At 47.2% G+C, this 18,172-nt stretch overlaps 1 protein-coding gene across 5 annotated transcripts in view; it reads left to right on the top strand.

Moving 5' to 3' along the window:
• Nucleotides 1–18,172, top strand: part of DCAF4 (DDB1 and CUL4 associated factor 4) — a 497,489-nt gene that overhangs the window by 48,914 nt on the left and 430,403 nt on the right. The window contains exon 1 of one of the 5 annotated variants that reach the window (XM_069638617.1): nt 11,254–11,378. The exons of 3 other annotated variants lie outside the window; for them this stretch is intronic. The gene's annotated coding sequence lies outside the window, so the exon portion shown is untranslated. Of the gene's footprint in view, nt 1–11,253; nt 11,449–18,172 lie in introns of those variants that run through there. One more of the 5 variants, XM_069638616.1, reaches the window with a different exon arrangement.

The raw sequence follows: 18,172 nt of genomic DNA on the forward strand, positions 1-18,172 counted from the left end.
TGCGGAGGCCCATGGCATAAAGGCGACTCTTGCCCCGCCTGGGGGTCCGCGTGCAGAAAATGCAACCGCCTCAACCACTACGCAGCGGTCTGCCTGAACCCACCAAACAAACATGACAAAGACCCAAGCTCCCGCACAACACAAGAACAACGGAGGAGATTTGCACCGAGAGAACACTCCCGCCAACAGACGAGGAGAGGCAAAGCAAGAGCAGTCGACGAGTCCCAAAGATCCCCGAGCTCAAGCGACAGCGATGAGAGCGACTGCAGCTCGTCCCCTGACAGACAGACAAAAGGGAAGAAGAAGAAAGGGAGAAAACCAGTACACCGTGTACACTTAATATCGGCAGTCAAATCAGGCCGATCGCGCCAAAAGAAGAGACCGTCGTGCACAGTCCTATCCAACGGAGACCCACTCAAAGTGATAATTGACACTGGCGCGACAGTCAACGTCATGCCCGTGACGACTTTCAACAGGCTTCGCCCAAAGCCAACACTCCAAAAGAAGAAAGTCAGGCTATACGCCTATGGATCCAAGAAACCCCTACCAGTGCAAGGATCGTTCAAATCCAACTTTGCGCACAACAACACAAACTGCCGCGCACGGATATACGTCGTAGATGCTGGTTGCGAAACCCTACTAAGCTGCAGAACGGCGGAGAAACTAAAGCTGATACACTTCGCGTTCAGCGTCCAACACGACGAGCTCAGCAACATCCTAGGCCGTCATAAGAAACTATTTCAAGGCATCGGATGCCTGAAGGGGAGGTCTATCAAGCTACACATAGACCCCACCGTCGAACCCAAGGCAGTGCGCCACCGACGAATCCCGTTTCACCTGCGAACAGCTGTAGAAGAAGAACTATCCAAACTCGAGGAGGCTGGAATCATCGAAAAAACATCAGGCCCGACCCCGTGGGTCTCACCTATGGTGGTAGCCCAGAAACCGAAACAGCAGAACGCGGTGAGAATATGCATCGACATGAGGCTCCCCAACGTAGCCATCGGCCGAGAGCGCCACGTAACTCCCACCATTGATGAGCTCATCGTAGACCTCACCGGGGCGAAGGTATTCAGCAAACTCGATCTCCGATCAGGATACCACCAGCTAAGACTGTCCAAAGAATCGCGGTACATTACCACGTTTTCGTCCCACCTCGGCCTCATGAGGTGCAAGCGGCTGAACTTTGGGATCTCATCCGCCGCAGAAGTCTTTCAGCACGAGATCCGTAAAGTCATCACGGGATTAGCTGGGGCCACCAACATCAGTGATGACATCTTGGTATACGCCGCAGACAAGGACGAGCACCACCGGAGACTAGCAGCAGTCCTGGAAAGACTCGAGGGAGCAGGTTTGACGCTCAATGCTGAGAAATGTGAATTTGACAAAGATGAACTATGCTTCTTCGGATACATCTTCAGTGCCGCAGGCGTATCCCCAGACCCATCCAAGGTACAAGACATCAAAGACTTCAAACCTCCCCAGTCTGCATCGGAGGTGCGAAGTTTCATGGGGATGGCAACTTACTGCGCACGCTTCATCCCGGACCTCGCAAGCATCGCGAGTCCCCTCAGAGAACTGACCAAGAAAGACCAAAGATGGGAGTGGACCGAAGTCCACCAGCGAGCATTCCAACAGATCAAGGACGCCCTGTCGGCTACCACAACCATGGCGTTCTTCAACGTAGACCGACAGACTGAGCTCCTCGTAGATGCCAGCCCCGTAGGCCTAGGGGCCGTACTAACACAGACAGCGAAGGTAGAGTGTTCCCCATCGCATTTGCCAGCAGGGCCCTCACAAAGCCAGAACAAAATTACACCCACATCGAAAAGGAGGCCTTAGCGATACTGTGGGGGTGTCGCCACTTCAAGGTGTACCTATTGGGAAAGCAAGCGAAAGTCTTCTCGGACCACAAACCCTTGATACCAATTTTCAGAGGCTCTGCTCCACACCCCCCGGCCCGCATAGAGAAGTGGATGCTGCAACTGCAGCCGTACAACATTGAGGTAGAATATCGGCCAGGCTCAGATAACCCGGCAGACTACCTATCCCGCCATCCGCGACCCGCCACCGACAGCGAACGACATCATGCAAAAGAAACAGACGAGCACGTCTGTCATGTGGTGGCGTGTGCCAGGCCACAAGCCCTGACGCTGCAAGAAATAATGCAAGAAACAAGGAAAGACGCCATCTTGCAACACACTACCTCGGCCATCCAAACGGGAAGTTGGAAGACCTATCTCATGTCTGCATCTCACCGCACCACATCAGCCTAAACCAAGCTCAGAGCACTGTTCGGGATCAGGCACGAACTGTCGATAGCACCAGAGGGAGTGCTCCTGAAAGGCCACCGCATCATTCTACCGGAGTCCCTCGAAGAGAGGGCACTCAAACTAGCACACGGTGGACATCAAGGGATCGTCAAGTCCTCAGCGTACCTCAAGTCCCGAATGTGGATGCCGAACATGCATCAGAGAATCACAGAACTAATCGAGTCATGCGCAGTTTGCCAAGCGTCCAGGAGGCCGGAGAACCCAGAACCGATCGCCAGTGCACCACGGAGCTGCATAAGATGGGACGCAGTCAGCATGGACCACTGCACCATCGCAGGTGAAGGATACTTGCTTGTAGTGATAGATGAATTCAGTAGATACCCCGAAGTAGAACATGTACCATCCACCAATGCAGAAACCACCATCACCACGCTGGAGAAAATATTCGCCACGCACGGGATCCCAAGGAAGGTGAAGAGTGACAATGGACCGTCATTCGGGGGGTATGGACCAAGGCCGTGAAGCCAGCGGTGCGGGCTGCACTCCGAAACCACCCCTTAGGGTGTATAAGTTCAATGTAGTTCGAACTAAAAATAACAAATTTCCATTGGTTTACTGCAAAGTGTGATAGTTTAATGTTAAATTCTTTAATCGTGAATTTTGCATCTCGTTAACTGTACATCTTAAGAACAGCAGATGTGCTGGGTGAGCTATAAAAACATTAGTTTTGGCCAATGCATTTCGGAACCTTGTTCCTTCGTTAGGGCCAGCTCATTCTCAAATGCATCTGATCCGAATGCAAAATGATAAGCAATCGAATCTGTAATGTAATCCACAAACATATACGCAAGATTAATTGATTAAATATGCATCAATCGCAAAACATATTCACATGAATAATACAGGTTGATGAAACCATTAAAGCATACAGTATTGCATTTTCAATTTATGGATGTGTTCGGCATGCCGATAGTGAGTCCATCATGCCCCAGTTACCAATGTAAATACACAAGTCGAGTCACACAATTCCAAAGAGTTAACCGGGGTGCCAACGTACGCCGGGAAAAGGGGATATTGTTTACAGAATAATTAATGTTTAGGGGATGTATCACATAACCATGGCAAAAAAGTAAAATAGAAAGTATAAATTACATACGTGTCATCCCATATTTAATGCGTGATAACAGGTGGCGGGATCATATTAAGAAAAGGAAAGAAAAACGGTAGAAAAAATCACCAACAGACTGCCACAAATCTTACTGCTTGTCAACTTTCAGTGTCATAGAAATCGACCTGTACTAACCTTGCTATGGTGGCAGAATGGACTGTGAATCGTAAGACGACGCTTTGAAGCTTGAGGCTTGTTGGAAGGCGTTCGGTGAACGTCTGCTGATTCTTATCTAGGGAAGACATGCTTCGCGATCAGTTGTGTAACAATATGATGTTGCTAAAGCGCTTATAATGTCTAGGGCTCACTAGCACACGACCGTGCAGTACGACGCGTCTTACCTGAATGTTCAGATGTGGAAAATCGGCAGAACGCGGCTAAGGACGCGTTCTCGGTTACTATGGTGCTTTATCACGAAGCTTCTTACACGTCGCCTAGCTACGTGAAAAGAGCCACAGAGTTCTGTGAAAAGCCGGCGGCCATCTTACTGCGGCTGCTAGCTTCCATCATACATGTGCCCTAACGGGTATACTATAAAGGATGAAATGTCTAATTGAAATTGCTCAACTAAGGATGAAATATCTAATTGAAAAGTGATACTTGGGGGTGTAGTGGTGGTAAAAAATGTGGCAAAATACGGATAATATGAAAAAATGTTGTGTTATAAAAATTAAAATGATAAAAATATATTGTAAGAAATGTATAGTTAATAAAAAAGTTAAATTAATGAAATAATGAAAGACATAACTAGGCAAAGAACATGCCCGAGAAGACCAATTCTACTGAGACCGATAACCACAATGAGGGCCGGCCTTAGTCTGACTGATCTGGTTCCGTACGGTACACTATTCCTGAAGCTCAGGCTGATTTACCATTACTGTTATTACTATGTTAAGATTGGAGTAAAGCTAAGGGCAACGTTAGATTCAAGGGGTCTCGGTTGCCATATAGCTAGTCACTCTAGGGTGCAGGTTCATTTAAGGAACACACAGAAAAGAAAGGGAGAACAGAATAAAAGTAAGAGGAAAAAAGGAAAAAGGAAAAAGAAAAACAAATTGTTAAACAGACATCTTATATAATTGTGCAAAACGTCACTACTATTCCTTATGATTTACATCAGTCGCGGTGATTCTTGCAAAATCATGTTCCCACTCGGTGCTGCTGATGTTGACACAACCAAAATTATCAAACAAACAGTACAATGTCATAATGCGTTCTAATGTGTCCCATGCTGTTAACCCATTATAGTCTAGTGATTCCAGCATCAAAGAAAACAACTGAGGTCGAACTCCTCGTTCATTCCATTCGGTGTCAATGAGTCAAGTTTGTTGATCCAAAAAGCTTCTTTCTGTGCTCTCCACTGCTTCATATCTCGAGAGTGTCCTTTGGGAGGCATGACTTCAAGTACCAGAAATCTCAACTGGCTCACTGTGTGCCCATTGTCATTAAAATGCCTAGCAACAGCTGACATCCTGTTCTTATTCCTAATATTGGATTTATGCTCATTTATCCTAATTCTGATTTTACGTGAGGTCTCCCCCACGTAATACTTACCACATGGGCATCTGAGTGCATAGATTACATTTTCCGAAAGACATGTCGCATGCTGTCTTAGTGCAAGTTTTACACCAGTGCGTGGATGTGCAATTGTACTGCCTTTAATAATGCTGTTGCAATTACCACAACTCATACATGGATGAGTCCCGGGGAATTTGTCTGGTTTAGTAACTGGTGTTCTCTCCTTAGTGTTCATCAATAAGTTCCGCAAGTTACTGCTTTTCTGATATGCAAATATGGGTGGTGTAGGAAACAGGTCCACTGTTCGCTCATCACTTGTAAGAATATTCCATCTGTTGCGTATTATAGTCTTAATGTGCTTGCTCTGTATGGAATATTTAGTCACGAAGACCAAATCTGGACTGTTAGTAATAGGTTTCTTTACTAGCAATTGTTGTCGTTCCTGGGCATCAGTCTTGGCTCGTGCTGTTACTAAATCTACCTCTGGGTATCCTCTTGCTTGCAGCTTTTGTTGCAATTGTTGTAATCGTAAATTACAATCCTCTGGGTCACTTACGATTCTTTTGATCCTTAACATTTGACCGTAGGGCAAATTCTGAAGTGTCTTAGGTGGATGAAAACTGAGCCGATGTAGCAGGTTATTGCGATCTGTAGGTTTCGTGTACAATGTGGTGGTAATTTTATTGGCTCGGATAACTGTTTGTACATCGAGATAGTGTACATTAGGATTACCTATATCTATAGTAAATTGGATACGTTGATCGATCCCATTGAGAAATATCAAAAATTCTTGAAGATCTTGTACACTACCTATCCATATGCCGAAGATGTCATCTATAAATCTCACCCATGTCTTCAACTGGTGTTGCCATCTGGGATTAGATAATACATGTGTTGTTTCAAATTGATACATAAAACAATTAGCATATGATGGTGCCATAGTGGCTCCCATGGCAGTCCCCGATATCTGATTGTAATATTTGCCATCGTACTTAAAACAGGAGTTCTTGGAGATGAAGTCAAGAAGAATAATGAGAAACTCATTATTGGCTCCAATGTCTGTTGCACTGAGTAAGAGAGATTCAACTGCTTGCTGTCCCAGATCATGCGGAATACTGGTGTAGAGGCTGACAACATCAATAGTAAATAGAATGTCTCCAGGTGCCAATGAGATAGTATCTAATATTTGGAGGAAATGCGTAGTGTCCCTTACATATGTCCTTGTGGCTTGGACCAGTGGTTGTAGAAAAAAATCTATATATGTTCCTAAAGGTTGTAATAGACTTCTCGTGGCAGCTACTATTGGTCTGCCGGGTGGATTGATCAAGCTTTTGTGGATCTTAGGCAAGGTATATAGGTGAGGCATTACTGGAAATGCGGTCCATAGATACGCCCTTGTTTTGGTGCTAATCCATTCGTTTTCTACAGCTTTATCGAGAATATCTGTTAGTTTCCTCTTGATCTCCGGAGTGGGGTCTTGTGGTAGTAGAGTGTAGGTATTAGTATCCGACAATTGGCGCAAGCATTCTGAATGATATTGTGATGCGTCTTGGATCACCATTGCTCCACCTTTATCCGCGGGACGGATGACTATAGTTTCATCGCCGAATAATGTACGTATCTGTGACAGCTCACCTCTATTCAAATTAGTTCTTCTTGGTGCGCGAAATTGCATCTTTTTGAGGTCGTTCAATACCATTTTTTGAAACATGTCTATTGCTGGTACTTGTACTGGCGGGCAAAAGGTGCTGCTTGGTTTAAATTCTGTGTACTCTGACTCTATTGTTGTAGTAGATGGCGTGTTCTCTGCGAAAAACGCCTTCAATTTCAATTTACGAATGAATTTGAATAACTCAATCTCTGTTTGGAATTGATTAGTGCTGTAGGTCGGTACAAACTTAAGCCCTTTCTCCAGGGTTCGTATCTCGCCGGCTGAAAGTGTCCGCTTGGATAGATTAACCACTAACTGCGATTCGTTTGAAACCTTGTTTGCATCCTCTGACTTCCTCTTTCTCCCCCTCCTTGTCCTCTTCCTCTCTCTAAAAAAGCTGTGTTGGTTATACGTTTAACTTGCGCTGGTCTTAATTCTTGGGCTGATGTACTAGCTGGTGGCAAGTCGATGTTTGTTCTATCCTCTTGCTCTGGGACATCGGACTCAGAGCTGCTGTTGCCACTCGTGTTCTTATTCTGGCGTGTACCTTGCTGTTGATATTTGTCAGCCCACGTGTAAACCTCATTATTGAGGTAATCGAAAGTATCTCGGCGAAACTTGCGTATCTTCCGAGCCTCCAAATCTTCTTGGTAGCTCTCGAGCTTCTTATTAATGTCGGCTAGAATCACTGCAAATGATTCAGCATCAGTGATGTCAGTGATGTTTTTAGAGAGATTCTCAATCTCTTTCTCAAGTTGTTCTACATTGCTTGATAACTCTTGTATGGTTAATAAAATTAAGTCTAGGGAACATTTATTGAGAATCTGTTCCCATTTTTCAACAAACTTTTTGTTCTCCTTACAGAGCGTAGGTCGTAATGGAATCCGAAGACCTCTGGGAATCCTTTGTGCCTTATAATACCTGCTTAAGGTTACTGCATGTAGTTTGCGATTGATCAGCTTTCTGATATTATATTCCAGCTGTTTAATCTTGCTCTGTGGATCCGCCCCACCGGGGGTACGCGTGGTTTCCTTAATGAGACCCAGAATAGCATCTGCTTCTTCTGCTGAAAAACCCAGCGTTGTTGCTCTGTTGTCTGTAATGTGTTCAATATCTTCGTATGACATATTCACTGTGGCGTGCTACGTTCAGGTTAATCCACGGATGGAGAGCGAGAACAAAAATGTGTGGTGTGCGTGCACAGCCTCCTCTTATCGAAAGATCCTTCTGTTTAAACCACTGCTCATTGGAATTCAAAATTGGGTGCAAACCCGCTGGAAAGGTGCCTCCGTGGACTGGCACACTACGAAAACAGGGGGTATGGACCAAGGCCGTGAAGCCAGCGGTGCGGGCTGCACTCCGAAACCACCCCTTAGGGTGTATAAGTTTAATGTAGTTCGAACTAAAAATAACAAATTTCCATTGGTTTACTGCAAAGTGTGATAGTTTAATGTTAAATTCTTTAATCGTGAATTTTGCATCTCGTTAACTGTACATCTTAAGAACAGCAGATGTGCTGGGTGAGCTATAAAAACATTAGTTTTGGCCAATGCATTTCGGAACCTTGTTCCTTCGTCAGGGCCAGCTCATTCTCAAATGCATCTGATCCGAATGCAAAATGATAAGCAATCGAATCTGTAATGTAATCCACAAACATATACGCAAGATTAATTGATTAAATATGCATCAATCGCAAAACATATTCACATGAATAATACAGGTTGATGAAACCATTAAAGCATACAGTATTGCATTTTCAATTTATGGATGTGTTCGGCATGCCGATAGTGAGTCCATCATGCCCCAGTTACCAATGTAAATACACAAGTCGAGTCACACAATTCCAAAGAGTTAACCGGGGTGCCAACGTACGCCGGGAAAAGGGGATATTGTTTACAGAATAATTCATGTTTAGGGGATGTATCACATAACCATGGCAAAAAAGTAAAATAGAAAGTATAAATTACATACGTGTCATCCCATATTTAATGCGTGATAACAGGTGGCGGGATCATATTAAGAAAAGGAAAGAAAAACGGTAGAAAAAATCACCAACAGACTGCCACAAATCTTACTGCTTGTCAACTTTCAGTGTCATAGAAATCGACCTGTACTAACCTTGCTATGGTGGCAGAATGGACTGTGAATCGTGAGACGACGCTTTGAAGCTTGAGGCTTGTTGGAAGGCGTTCGGTGAACGTCTGCTGATTCTTATCTAGGGAAGACATGCTTCGCGATCAGTTGTGTAACAATATGATGTTGCTAAAGCGCTTATAATGTCTAGGGCTCACTAGCACACGACCGTGCAGTACGACGCGTCTTACCTGAATGTTCAGATGTGGAAAATCGGCAGCACGACATCATGCAAAAGAAACAGACGAGCACGTCTGTCATGTGGTGGCGTGTGCCAGGCCACAAGCCCTGACGCTGCAAGAAATAATGCAAGAAACAAGGGAAGACGCCATCTTGCAACACACTACCTCGGCCATCCAAACGGGAAGTTGGAAGACCTATCTCATGTCTGCATCTCACCGCACCACATCAGCCTAAACCAAGCTCAGAGCACTGTTCGGGATCAGGCACGAACTGTCGATAGCACCAGAGGGAGTGCTCCTGAAAGGCCACCGCATCATTCTACCGGAGTCCCTCGAAGAGAGGGCACTCAAACTAGCACACGGTGGACATCAAGGGATCGTCAAGTCCTCAGCGTACCTCAAGTCCCGGATGTGGATGCCGAACATGCATCAGAGAATCACAGAACTAATCGAGTCATGCGCAGTTTGCCAAGCGTCCAGGAGGCCGGAGAACCCAGAACCGATCGCCAGTGCACCACGGAGCTGCATAAGATGGGACGCAGTCAGCATGGACCACTGCACCATCGCAGGTGAAGGATACTTGCTTGTAGTGATAGATGAATTCAGTAGATACCCCGAAGTAGAACATGTACCATCCACCAATGCAGAAACCACCATCACCACGCTGGAGAAAATATTCGCCACGCACGGGATCCCAAGGAAGGTGAAGAGTGACAATGGACCGTCATTCACCAGCCAAGAGCTGCGAGAGTTTTTCAAAGAGGTGAACGTGAAGCATCAGCGAATTACCCCACGATGGCCTCAGGCCAACGGAGATGCAGAACGCTTCATGGGATCACTAAACAAAGTTATCAGAATTGCCAAAGAGCAAAAACACCCCTGGCTAAAGGCAGTTTACCGATTTCTGAGGACACACCGGCAAACCCCACACTCAGCCACTGGGATCAGCCCAGCAGCCCTCATGTTTGGAGTACCAATACAGGCGGAACTCCCCATACATCCACACTGGGTCGCACCCAAGTTAGACATCCAAGAAATGGAGGTGAGGAGGAAGAGGCGCAACGAGCAAGAGAGCGTTGCCAGGCGCGCACACCATCGGGAACTAAACCCCGGAGACACTGTCCTCGTCAAAAACCGGGCACAGCCAAGGAAGATGTCCCTAAATTTCGAAGTCCGTCCATGGACAGTTCAAACCACCAACCACAGCATGGTCACGGCCACCCGAGGAGGGGAGACGGTGACCAGGAACATATCCCACTTCAAGAGAGTACCCACGGAGATGTGGGAAGAACACCCCCTATCCCCGAAAGAAAAGACGGTTGAGACGCCCCAAAGACTCACACCGCCAACCCGCGAAAATACGCCGGAAGAGTCAAGCAGTCCGGGCCCACCAGAGGTCGAGACAGAAGAAGGAACCACCACCGACACCTCGCCCAAAGGACGGAACGCCCGCTACAGCCTGAGGGAGAAGCCCAAACCATCATCCCGCCTAAAAGGGTATGTCATAGACGGGGTATATTGTAAAGGGACTAACAGAAGAGACAATAATCCATACTAAAATGCATTCTATAGCATGTGTGAATTTACCTCCAATTTGGGGAGGAATGTGGTGTCACGTGCCGGGAGAGAACGGTCACGTGACACAAGGAGTGGGAGGAGATTAAAGGAATCACCGGAACTGGCGGTTTCGCGCCAGTCCGGATTTATGCAAGCTACGAACGAGTCGCGTATCTTTCTTTGCGCAGCGCGCTGTGTTGCTCCGCGAGCCGGGCCTCCCTGGCAGGGGGCCGCGAACACGCTGACATCGCCGCTCGCTCTAGCGGCGGCAGAGCAAACATCACACATACCTGCCTACGTTAGAAAATCAAAATTCCTAAGATGTATGCCCCGCCCACAGCCACACAAGACTCCGCCCATTTGCACACGCCCCGCCCACCTGTCAAAAAGGTAAACTCGGTTGTTGTAGCGTTCAGTTTGCTTACTATAGCATTGAAAATAAATAATTAAATGCTATGGTAACCAAAATGAAGGTGGTGGCGCCGCCGCAGAAATAATAGTGCTTTCAATCCATGTAATTGCATTGAAAGCAGCATTATTTCGGCAGCGCCGCCTTCATTTTGCTTAAAATAGCACTGAAAATCATTCATTCAACGCTATAGTAAGCAAAATGAAGGCGGCGCCGCAGCAGAAATAATGCTGCTTTCAATCCAATGACATGGATTGAAAGCACTATTATTATAGTGGTGCAGGCTGTGGGCACGAACATTTCGCGCCGTTTCCGGGTCCCGTCATATTCTCCACCTGATTGGCTGCCGCCGGTAGCCAATCAGGTGGAGAACATGTCGGACCGGAAAGAATCTCAAAATTCCTGAGATTCAAGGAACTTTTTTCCGGAGACCCGGAGAAATGCTTGAAATTCCGCAGTCTCCGAAAAAATTCCGGAGGTTAGGCAGGTATGATCCAATGTAGTTCGCCAGCAGTCCCCCGTTCCTCTGTGCCTCTTGACCCAACATGCTCCACCGGGTAAGCAATGCAGGTTGAGGGCTGGGTGGGGATTTGTTGGTATTGGCTTAATGTCCTGCAGTGCTGGCCACGCATTCTCCTCGCCGTTGTTGCTTGCGCTGCTGCTCTCCCCCTCACTGCTTCTCTTCTTCCAGAGCCGCAGCCTAACTATGTGGGATTATAATGCAGAGGGCCGTTCCTTTTCGTGTTTCCGCCCTGAACGGGATAAAAAGCACTCAATGAAACGGATCCCGGCAAAACCATAAGTGCCCTGGCAACCTGTTATTCGGTAGCTCTCGACCCGACGAAAATGCTGCCAAAATGCCCTGCCACAGCAGCAAAACGGACATGTTGAATTCCCAGATGGTGAGCTCCTTCTGTCCATGGCAACCATGGGTGGCTGGCCCCACCTCTTTCCCACACTTATTTTCCCGGTCTTTTCTCATGGTTTCGCAGGCATCCTCGACCGCCACTGCTTTTTCACGGGCTTGTGGCCCGATTTCGCAGGCTTCTGCCCTCACCATATGTGGAAGGTTAGGCACCAGTTATAGTTGTTTCTTTGGGGAGGGGCTTTGCCCATCCGTCGTCAACGCCATCTAGGCTGAACCAGAAAGACCTCAGGGCATGTCGATCGTGCTACTTACTGAGGGGAAAAGCAAGCTTTTCAGTTTGCACCTGCACGCTGCGTGGTTTACTCTAAGTTAAAGCTCGGACATATCTAAACACCGGGACTGTAAGTAAATCAGTCGTTGCTGAAAGATTTCTCGTTGCTGCATTGGAGGAGACTTTTACTGAGGAGTGAGGAGCAAAGGGGCGTAGGAGTAGTAGGATGTATGTACTAAGTGTTTCTATCAGGAATTAATGCATGATGCTGCACACCATGCCACCCAATTTCTTCACAGACTAATGACGGCCACTTCCCGCAGTGCATGCCAGAAATTAGAATGCTGCACCAAAAAACAGGCTGCCTGACTGGTCACATTGCAGATAACAAGGGGGTCCTGGGAGACTCTCTGCCAGACATGAGTCCTGGTTACAAGAGCCTTACCCAGAGTCTTTAGCTCACTATCTTTCACAGAGAAGAAATATCCCAAACATATCAGTCTTTGTCCTGCCCTGGGGCAGTCCAGCACCAAAATGCTAGGCAATTCTCCTCTGAACAAGAGTACCGACAGCAACCCCAGACACGTGTTTCGGTCTGGTTGAACCTCATCAGTAGGGTGTAGCTGTGCCTCTCTAAGAATAGTGAGCAAGGGGTCCACGTCTGGATTCCGCTAGTAACTTAGGGTGAAACCCAAAGTTACTTGAAATATGCAGATAACAAGGGGGGTCCTGGGAGACTCTCTGCCAGACATGAGTCCTGGTTACAAGAGCCTTACCCAGAGCAAAGGGGCGTAGGAGTAGTAGGATTTATGTACTAAGTGAAGTGTTTCTATCAGGAATTAATGCATGATGCTGCACACCATGTCACCCAATTTCTTCACAAACTAATGACGGCCACTTCCTGCAGTGCATGCCAGAAATTAGAATGCTGCACCAAAAAAACAGGCTGCCTGACTGGTCACATTGAGCTGCTAATATCTGATCAACATGTTTGGGTTGGCCCAGGTAGTCCCTCTACATTTCTCCTGCAGAGATACTTCTTGTATATCTGCCTAGGATGTCACCGTGGTCCTCGTTGATTTAACGTAGCCAGCAGTGTAGCTCCTGATGCTGCATAGGCCATGCAAATGACAGTTTGTATCGACTGCCGAATGAAGATCACAGAGGTCCTCTTACCAGTTCCTGAGGCCAGAAGCAACTGTCACATAACGGCCATCTGTGAGGGTGACACATCTTGAACACTTTTGAATTGTTATTACATAAAATGATGCTGATAATCCTGTCTCTGGAAGGGAGCTTTGCTGATCATACCCCTCTATAAAGTGGTCACTGCTAAAAGCATAATGCACCCACGTGTCTCAGGCGGGACTGCCTTATGACTTTCCCAGCCCCTGCCTGCAACGGCATTCGAGCAGAGTCAAATGCCACATGTGCATTTCTGAGTTGCGCCTCCTGGAGCTAAACTCCAAGCAGGCGGGGGGGATGACATTTTATAGTGAAAGGCTCAGGCTGATAATTGTGTGTCTCAAAAGGGCCTGGTGGCAGAGGAAAACTATAAAGATAAGCCCTGTTCGTTTGGCAGGGTGGCTCTTGATGTCACACATTTATAAAGCCATAAGGCAATTTGTTGTCATATGATTGTCAACCTGGATCAGTGATTTATCCATAGCAGGACTGTGTTGATGCAGGTTTGTCTGGACTTGACCGCACCCAGCCATTCTCCAGGTGGAGGCCAGAAAACTCCCCTTTTGATTCTCCTATTAAGCAATGTCAACTCCTCTCCCAAGACAGGAAACCCGCTGGAGTTGGGCTGGGAACTCACTTCAAAGAGGTGCCTGCCAGGGTACAATGGAATGTCCAGACCAGTGTCTGATTACTAGACAGACTTTCAAGTTTAGCAGACTTAGGAAGGGGTGGCGTTATACAAAGGTACAGCCCACTGAGGGGTTCCACCATCTTGAATTCTGTTAGGGCTCCCAAACCTCCTGCCCACTAACCACTTCCTGCAGACAGAGCACCCTGGGTGCGACATCAGAGGGTAAAGAATACTTATAACAGCCTGAATTGGGCCCCTGACAACAGGCTTGCTTTGGACCGATTAGCTATAAGCATGTTTTGCCTATACAAATGGTGGAAGGAGGGAACCCTCAATTTGTTGATTAATCTTTGGACTTCGAAGAAGAATGATTCAACTGGAACCTGCTTAGGAATACCGTCTGCTCTGAGTGCTATGCCAGAGAGGTGTAGACCAGAGACTTCCAAGCAAAAGGCAAGCTCTTGCCCTCAACGTGCCTAGGGACATATTTGGAGTTAAGCTGCTGTGTGGACCCAGGCCTTACCTGCTGCCAGACCACTGGACCCAGGATCCTGCTCACTGGAAGTAGTAGCAGTTCATGTAGGTCTTTTCTGGTAACCTTCCTGGTGTAAAAGTGCAGAACAATGACTACCCTTGCCCCCTGAGAGTCTGGACAGGGCCTCCCAGCAACCCAGATATCAAGCAACAGCTCTGGGCTATGACCACAACATTGAACTTTTGTGAGTTACAGCCATCCTACGTTTTTTCATGCAGTTTCTAATTGTGGACTGCACCGTGTGTTGGACAAAGTCACCCAGCTCACAAACCCACCAAATCACTGCATCAGAAAACGCCTTGGAGCCTAGCTTCACACTTTTAAGCTACACGACAGGAAGGTATTTGCAGTGGTCCTGTCCACCCGACTTGCCTTTTAGGGCCAGAGTGACTTTTTTTTTCTCCAAAAGACATCGCTGATTAAATATGGCAGACATGCCTCTTTCACTACAATGCCTGTATTCCCTGAGCTCTCGCCAATAAGGTACGGGTTGTGTTTAGTTTTTTAAATTTGTTGTGTGAATTTTTAGTTTGATTAAAAGTCCTGATTTTATAGAACCTTAATGGGCATTCTTTTATTTGGCATTGATTGTGCTAATGCTGTTTGGGTAACTGTTATTACGAGCTCACACCCCGTTCTGAAGAGTATAGGCTATGCTCTTACCATGTGACCAAAAGAGGCAAAGGAAGTATAACGTTCAGTTTGTGCCTTGTTCACCTTTGATTGGAATCGCTTTTGGATTAGAAGTAGTTTGGTGCTGAGCAGGCATTTTAGCCACGCTCTTCTCTGTATTCCTGCAGAGCAGCAGTCATTTTGCCACAATGTCAAAAGAAAATTGTCCACTGCCAAAAGGCTGCTGACCTTCCATTGCACATGAGCACCGCCCTCCTTACATCCAACTTATGTAAACACTCGTTGATGGGGGACGGCTGGTTTAGATGGAATGTCAGAAGCACAATTGTGCCAGAATGCCATCTCACCATGGGTTGAAAGCCTTGGTTTATTTCTATTTTCATCGCTTCTTCCCAATGTGTTCCACAATACCAGAGGGTATGAATCCCTCCCCCTGGCGGCTGCTGCTGCTTCTCCTCCTCCTCCTCCTCCTCCCTGACCCTGGTTGGTTGACCAGATACTCTTCTTTGCTAGTTACTGTGGTGAAGAAGAGATATGGTGCTTCTCTTACTTCCCAGCTCTCTGTATACAGACCACCTGGTTTACTTTCCTACCAGGTTATGTAACTGTTGAGCCACAAGAATATACTGGGTTGCTTTTATGGGTGCAGGTCCCAGACTCGCACTTTAGTTCCTTGATGCACAGTCCACCTAGTATACACTCTTGCCAGGTACTGTGACTATGAGGAGCCACGAGTACGCTCCTCCACTCTCAAAAAGTTCTTTGCTTTCTATCAGGGTCTCGGACCCTTACGCCTGGGCTACTTTCTTCCTTCCTGCCTGTCCACTGGGGCCCCACGCTTCCCCTTCCCCGTGCTTACCTTTTCTTGTGGTCTCCAGTGGTCCTGGGGTTTTTGGAACACCTGTGGTCTGCCGTGGGATCTTCCCCGCCTCTCAGTGTCTTCTGCGACTCTGCAGTGCAAAGCCTTCTCCTGGTGGCATGGCTCCTGCTTCCCATGCTTGCCTGTCTTCAGGGATCTTGTCGACCTCCCAAGTGGTCTGTCCACAGCAGAGCTGCTTTACACCAGCTTGCTCCTGTCTCGGCGTCCCGGTCTGCTTTCTTCCTTCTTCTCCTGTGTTTGCCTTTGCGGTTCCTCCAGGGAGTGCTTGATGGACTTGTTAGTCCTTCTTCAGTTTTTATACATGCGCAATGTCCACAATGACTAGTCTGCTTTTGTTGGTTCCGCTGTGACTTCAGTACTGTGCACCTATTGTTCGTCCCAGTATTATCATGGTTCCTCTCTGCTGGGTCACATATGATCTTTTTCGTCCCAGTTATGCAGTGGGTCTCATATGGGTAGTCCCTACTCTTCCTTGTCTAAGTAAAAGGTAGCGGGATGGAATGGTCTACCCTACATAGACATATTGAGTTGTGTAGGACTATGTTACCCTTCACAGGGTCAAAGGGTGAGGGAGGCGGTAAAGAGGTGGTTTGGTGCAGCGTTCTCCGTAAGATGTCCTTTTTTGTCTAATAAAGGGTTCCCCTGCCCATGTGATCCTCCCACAATGCACTACCCCCAGGGAGACTGTTGGACTGTGGCTGCACTTCCCTGGCCTCATGGAACCCCCCCCCCCCCCCATGGGAGACAGGACGACATCTGGGGATTTGTCACAGAAGGGTTACACCTCTCCCCCCTAGAGCATAGAACGTCCACCAGGACGTCCCCTATGGCCTGTGCTTCAAAGGCTGGCACTGACCTAACAAAATCCCCCTTACACCACGGTACTGACCACTGGAGTCCCTTTAAAGTCAGCGAGAATAGAAAGGCGGGCAGAGTTAGAGTAGCTAGAGAGGGAACCTAAACCTGGATAAGGGCCCCACCATGTTGATTTCTGTTAGGGCTCTCTTCCCTTTTCGTGTCCCCTCCATTTCCTGCAGGCAAGGTACTCTGGGTGTGATGTCATGAGGCAAAGGGAACTTGATACAACAACTTGTATTTGGTTTACTCTCTGGTGGCTGTACTGGAGCTAGGCTCCTGCTCACTGCAGGTGCAGGTGAAGGATCCCCAGTAGGTGCCACCTAAGCTCTTTGATTTGGGAGTACAACCCAAAGGACTTACTTTGTCATGGTGCTGCTGGATTGGGACTCCAGCAACTGCAAAACCAAGGAAGTGACCTACCAGCTATCCCTGCATCTATGAACCACCTCAATGACGTCCAAGTTGCTGTACGGAAGTCACTCTTGACCTTGACACTCAGCTGCCTTTGCACCTCGGAGTTCACTTGTTGCCAAAGCTCCACCATCTCTGCATCTGATTCCAGCCAAGCCTTCTAGCATCCCCAACTCGGCACTGCTGATGGTCACCAGCTTCTTTGTGATTCTAATCAATGCCACTGATGTATCCTGATGCCATGTCAAGCCAGCAGCGACAACCCGCTGGCTGCTGTAGTCTCTGCTCCTCTGCATCTTATGCCTCTGCGTCTTCCAGCACCACAGAGCCAACATTGCCTGCCATCTTCGACCCTTACTCTGACACCACTGACAAAAAGCACTGCATCGTTGGACTCGCCACTACCGCTCCCTAAACACAACACCTGTTGGGTGCCAAAAGTGCCCAGACTCTTGCTTTGATGCCGAAAAGTCTGGCTCAACACTGTTGAGCCCCAAAAACAAGAATAAGGTATATTGAAGAAGCCCTGGCCCCCCCTTCCCCTTGCCAACTTTTGGAACCATAGGGAGTTTTAACCCCCTCGCCCTACATTTTTCTGCCAAGATATAATCTTGAACATTGACATTATGTTAACTTAGTGCCTGGATACTCCTGCTTATCTAATTGCCTTTTCACAACATTCTGTATTCTCTGTTCTTCTTTTGTGCGGCTCGGTTCTTCTATTGTTTTCTTGTTAGTTCGATTGCATTTTACTGTTTAATTAAAATTCAGTATATTTGTAGAACCTTGATTGGATATTTGTTTGTTTTTGACCATTGTATTAAGATGTTAGGGTTGCTACTATTATCAGTTCAACCCCGAAACCCCCGAAGCTATAACCTGCGTTACCACAAAAGGCAAAGGAGGTCTACCTGTTGGGGTATGTCTGTGTCACCTTTATGATTGGCGTCATTGCTGGTTTGATAATGTGGAGCTGATTAGGTGATTTAGCCAATACCCATCCCTGTAC

This window comes from Ambystoma mexicanum, chromosome 14 (genome assembly GCF_040938575.1).
Source record: "Ambystoma mexicanum isolate Mex_15411 chromosome 14, UKY_AmexF1_1, whole genome shotgun sequence".
Classification (NCBI taxonomy): Eukaryota; Metazoa; Chordata; class Amphibia; order Caudata; family Ambystomatidae; genus Ambystoma; species Ambystoma mexicanum.